Genomic DNA, 6,000 nt, shown 5'->3' on the forward strand with positions numbered 1-6,000 from the left:
TGTAGTCACATATGTATGATCCATTCTGTTCGCACAATATTGAGCTGATTTGTTTTATACTTACAAAATTACAGAAATAAAAGCAATTTTACTGGATGACTCTGATTCTGCTTTTCTTCCCTATTCATTATTCATTTTGAGGCCATTATTTAGCCCTTAATCTGTGGCATAAAAGATCTTGGAATGTGGACTCAACTTTTTAGGCCAACCAGGGTTTATTTCTAAATAGTAACAGTTCCTTAAAATTTGTTCAGATTCTTAACTTGAGGATTTTTGGTGGAGCATATTAACAGCATGTCCCAAAGGAGGTGGTTGATCCAAAGTCTGTTGAATCATTGATTTCACTGCATACTGTTTATATAATTGAGGGGTTAAAAAAGAAAATAAGGGGTCTTAATGTCACTAGATCACAATTTCCTGTGGATTCTGGTAGCAGCCAAGATAGAAATATAACATGACTGCAATCCCTGGCTGCAGGTGGTACATCTGCTTCCAATTCTGGTTGAAACTGGGAATTAGAGACGTGGCTATGTATGGTTGTGGAGAAGTTTTAGAGAGTGCAAATTCAACTTGAGGGTATGGCAATACAAAAATTATTTCCTAATGTATCCAAAGTAGTTCCCTGACCCTCAGCATGTGTGTTTTGAAAGTGTTCTGCATGTGTGGTGGTCACCAAAAATGCCTTGTGTTTTCACTGCCATTTAGGAATGTGAAATGATTGAGGGCTGTACTTTAAAGAGCTACATTCACAGCTCACTATAAATCAATGGTCCACTGCAATCAGACTCCACTGACCTATACACCAGCTGAGGGTCCGGCCCAAGCACGTGTTGTCCTCCCTTTCTAGAGAGCTCATGCTTGTTAGCAACGTGCTGACCCTGAGAGTTGGAGCCTAGGCAGGCTTTATAAACAGCTTGTTTATAACATGGTTGGGCACTGGCCAGAGGAACACACTCAGCACCTTTCTAATAAGAATCCTGCTCTAATAAAATATATAGGCTTTCTTTTGGAAATAGAGCACAAGAGCAGACCAGTGCTGGAAGAGCTGGCCTGCAACTGCTGCAGAAAAGGACACTTCATTCCCTCATTATCCATTGCAGAATAATCCTGAGTCTGTATAATCTCTACTGCACCAGAATCAATGAGCAGCCTGACCAATGCATGCTGCAGGCCAGCCACTGGGAGATGTTTCTGCCTGGGATTAAATCCGGGGAGCGAGGGGGGGATTTGCTGGGGGAGAAGAGGGGATAGCAAAGTGAAAGGGGTAGGGCTGAGAAGGAGGGGGGCGTTGCCTGGGCAGCCTCTTCATGATCTTCCTAAATTTAGACCAAAATCTCAAATCCTGCCTCTACCTGATGTTTGAGCAAAGTGAAGCCACCTGCCCTGCCCCGCCCCTAACTCTCCAATGGCTGATCATAAGGGCACTAACATTTTTATTCAGAAGTAAAGTTCAGCTTGGGGCTGTATCTGCCTGATTGGTTCCTTGCTGCTATACAAGAGAAGTGTCACTTTGGACAATGCCCTAAGGCTGCATGGGTAGGTGGTTGTGCTGGTGATAAGTACAACATCCTCGTCCTAGTGCTTTATCCAGCCTCCAGCTGAATTTTCCAATGAAGGTTTATCCTGTTTCCTCTCTCTGCACAATTCATAAGACATCTCTTTGGGGGAAAGAAACATCAGGGTGTATTTACAGCTGGCCCTCCCTGCTGGATGCTAAGACTGAGAATTTTTTTTCATAGCTGCCCCAACTGATTTCCTATTAGGTTTAATGGGAACGGTACATCTGACTCCCTTAGGGTGAAATTTTCAGGATTCCTAACTGTTTATTTTAGAGTTGGCTAAGTCGTTGCCAAGTTATTTGTAAGGTTGGATGTGTTGTCATGGCAGCTAAGGAATGCAATGCCATTTATTTTCCCCTCTTCCCCACATAGTTTAGTTAATGCCATCAGAACTATTTGTCAGAGTGCACACTGTAGGGCAGGAAAGCATATACACAGAATAAAGCTGAAACCACAGGGAAGAAGCTTAGGGAGGTAAAGGACAAGTCAAAATTGGAAATAAAACTGAACATGCTGTTTTGCATAGACATTACGTAGACTTATCTGCAAATATTTTCCCCCTATCGCTCTCACCATTGCATATCCATGACCCCAGCTCCAGCTGGGATCAGGGTCCCATTGTGTTAGGTGCCGTACACACACAGTGAGATGTTCCTTACAATCTGAGCCTGGGATTTTCAACAGAACCAAAGGGAGATTGAACTTTAAAGGGAGTTGGGTGACAGACTCCCTTTGGTTCTATTGAAAATCCCAGCCTGACTCACAGAAAGGCCATCTCGAGGTTCCTGCCAATCCTGCATCTAACCCAGTTCCACTGCATTATCTAGACCAGGGGTAGGCAACCTATGGCACACGTGCCAAAAGTGGCACGTGAGCTGATTTTCAGTGGCACTCACACTGCCCGGGTCCTGGCCACCCATCCGGGGGGCTCTGCATTTTAATTTAATTTTAAATGAAGCTTCTTAAACATTTTAAAAACCTTATTTACTTTACATACAACTATAGTTTAGTTATATATTATAGACTTATAGAAAGAGACCTTCTAAAAACATTAAAATGTATTACTGGCACACGAAACCTTAAATTAGAGTGAATAAATGAAGACTTGGCACACCACTTCCTAAAGGTTGCTAACCCCTGATCTAGATGGTCCCTGACAGGTGTTTGTCTAACCGAGGGGTCAGCAACCTTTCAGAAGTGGTGTGCCGAATCTTCATTTATTCATTCTAATTTAAGGTTTCGCGTGCCAGTCATACATTTTAACATTTTTATAAGGTCTCTCTAAGTCTATATTATATAACTAAACTACTGTTGTATGTAAAGTAAATAAGGTTTTTAAAACGTTTAAGAAGCTTCATTTAAAATTAAATTAAAATGCAGAGCCCCCCGGACCAGTGGCCAGGACCCGGGCAGTGTGAGTGCCACTGAAAATCGGCTCGCGTGCCGCCTTTGGCACGCGTGACATAGGTTGCCTACCCCTGGTCTAACCTGTTCTGTTCTTAAAAACCTCCAGTCAAAATGATTCCACAACCTCACTAGGCAATTTGTTCCAGTGCTTAACTACCTTGACAGTAGGAAACTTTTCCTAATAATTAATTTAAGATTTCCCTTGCTGCAATTTAAGCCCATTATTTCTTGTCCTCTTCTCAGTGGTTAAGGAGAATAATTTATCACCCTCCTTTTTATAACAATCTTTTATGTACTAGAAGACTTAGGTCCCCCCCTCAGTCTTCTCCTCTCTAGAGTAAACAAACCCAGTTTTTTCAATCTTTCCCTGTAGGCCATGTTTTCTAGACCTCTGTGTTGCTCTCATCTGGATTTTTTCCAATTTGTCACATCTTTCCCAAAGTGTGATGCTCATAACTGTACACAATACTCCAGTTGAGGCCTTATCAGCACTGAGTTTAGTGGAACAATTACTTCTTATGTCTTGCTTTACAACACTCCTGCTAATATATCCCAGAATGATGTTCACTTTTTTTGGCAACAATATTACATTGTTGACTCATATTTAGTTTGTCATCCACTGTACCCCCCCATAGCCTACTCCTTCCTAAGCAATCACTTCCCATATTGTACTTGTGCAATTGATTATTCCTTCCTAAGTGGAGCACTTTGCGTTTCTCCTTATTGAATTTCATCCTATTTATTTCAGACCATTTCTCCAGTTTATCCAGATCATTTTGAATTCTAATCCTGTCCTGCAAAGCACTTGCAATCCCTCCCAGCTTGGTATTGTCCACAAACTTTGTAAGTGTTCTTTCTGTGCAATTATCCAAATCATTTATGAAAGTATTGAACAGATCCCTGAAGGACCCCTTTCCCTTCTATATGCCTTTCCAGCTTGATTGTGATCTATTGATAACTATATGGTTTTCCAACTAGTTGTGCACCCACCTTTCAGTAGGTTTATCTAGGCTATATTTCCTAGACAAGATAAATAGACCCTCCAGACTTAAGCACCACTGCCATTCGGTTTATTCTGAAGGTCATCTCCACAGCTACTATTTTTAAAAATACATTGGCTATATTTTACAGATGGAAAAATAGAGAGAGCAGTTCAATTCACCTAATGAATCAGCAGGGAAGATGTTGAATAGCAACCAGGAATTAACTCTTCCTCCCCTGCTCTAGTCCCTATGCAATACTCTATGGGTTTGTCTATGGTCCAATGTAAGCCCAAGATAAGGAGAACTTGAGTTAGCAGACCTGGGTTTGTTAACCTAGGGCTTGAGTGTCTACACTCATTTGTAACCCCAGGTTAGGAACTGTTGAACCTGGGTCTCACCCTGGGGCTCCAGCATCTACGCTGCCTTATGCGGACCTGAGTCCAACCATCCATATCCCAGACTTCCCAGTGTCCTCCCAAAATGTGGCTGCTCTAGCCCTTTGTTTGTGGTGCTGTTTGGGAAAACCTGAGTGTCCACCAAACTTGACTGTCCAGAGGACAAAGAAAGTCGGCCTGTGGGATTTTGGGATACTTTTGGCGGACTCCCAGAGCATGAGTCCAGTGACACTGCAAAGCAATAGGGCTTGAACTCTGGGTCCTGGCTTGACTCAGGCTGGACTCTGTACCCCCATAGGGGCCTGGGACCCTGGATCTGAGCCCTGGGTTGATGCAACTTGTGTGTAGGTGGAAGGGGGGCTAGGCTTGAACCTGAGTTTGAACCCTGGACTTTCACTGCAATGTATTCGGACCCTAAGTGACAACCTGGATGCTTGCCTGTGTGATGCCCTAATCCCTCTCATGTTCCCACACAAAACCCTTTCACCTGAGTTCAGTGGTGCGTTCAGCCTGGGCAACTTGACCCAGCTGGGGCTACAGACTAAAACCTGAGTGAAGTTTTTCCTCGGGTAACCTGCCCACTTTGCAACAAGGACACAGGCTAAACCACGAGTGCTGATAGTCCTCCATTAGCCTTCCCACAACCCCCCATGTGCTCTGCAGGACAGATGAGTTCTCCCACATTTCACTGGGAAACGATCAGAGCAGCTCAGCCCGCTGCAGCACTAAGAACCATGGGATGTGCCCCCAGAAGTCCTAGCAACACGCACAGGTGAGCGCAGCACCAGCAAGGACACAGTAACCAAGGCCGGGCTTTGCAGTGGGGCTGCTCACACTGGGGCTAGGCTAGTTCAGGTGCCGTTCAGGTGAGTTAACTCGGCAGTGAAGATGTGCCCTTGGATTGTCAAACTGCTACTTGGCCCTTTCATTCCTCCAGAACAATGGGTGACTAATCTTTCAAAAACAAACAAACAAACAACCCTGATATCACACATCCTAAGTGCAGCATCTGCCAGTACACATGGGGAAAGCTTCCGGCCATAGCTCCTCCCTTTTGTGATGACTTCAGAGTTCCTCTCCTCTCTCAAGCTTTTAAGTAATATTGGCTCAATCCAGCAAACACTGATTATGTGCCTAGTTCTGCAGCATTGAAAGGAATGTGAATTTTGCCACTGACTTCAGTGTAAATAGGATCAGGCTTTCAGTACTTACCATCTGTTAATGACTCATGATAATAATAACTTTTATAGCCTGACATGTGGAAGTAAGACCCATCCCGCAGTGTTTGCAGGGTCCTGCCTTTATTTGTGACCAAACAAATACAAGTTTAAATGCAAACATATCTTATTTTGCATTAACCACAAGTTAATTTTCCATAAGAGGGAGCCAACCCCTGCGTGAGAGGATTCAGTCTCTTCTGTCTTTAAAATGTAAATATACTTAGGGCTTCTGGTTATCAGTGTTGTTTGCTTTAAAAATCTGTAGGTTGCCATTAGAAGAAGCCAACAATATTCTATAACAATATTAAGCTGTGTGAGTTTGGAGTATTTATTAAGGGTGTTTGGGTTTTATTTTGTTTTCTTAGTGTGGTGATAGTGCAGCATTTCTGATATCCTCTCCCAGACCATCACTCTGCAGTGTGAAAGTCCACAGGAC

This window comes from Emys orbicularis, chromosome 17, assembly GCF_028017835.1.
Source record: "Emys orbicularis isolate rEmyOrb1 chromosome 17, rEmyOrb1.hap1, whole genome shotgun sequence".
Taxonomy (NCBI): domain Eukaryota; kingdom Metazoa; phylum Chordata; order Testudines; family Emydidae; genus Emys; species Emys orbicularis.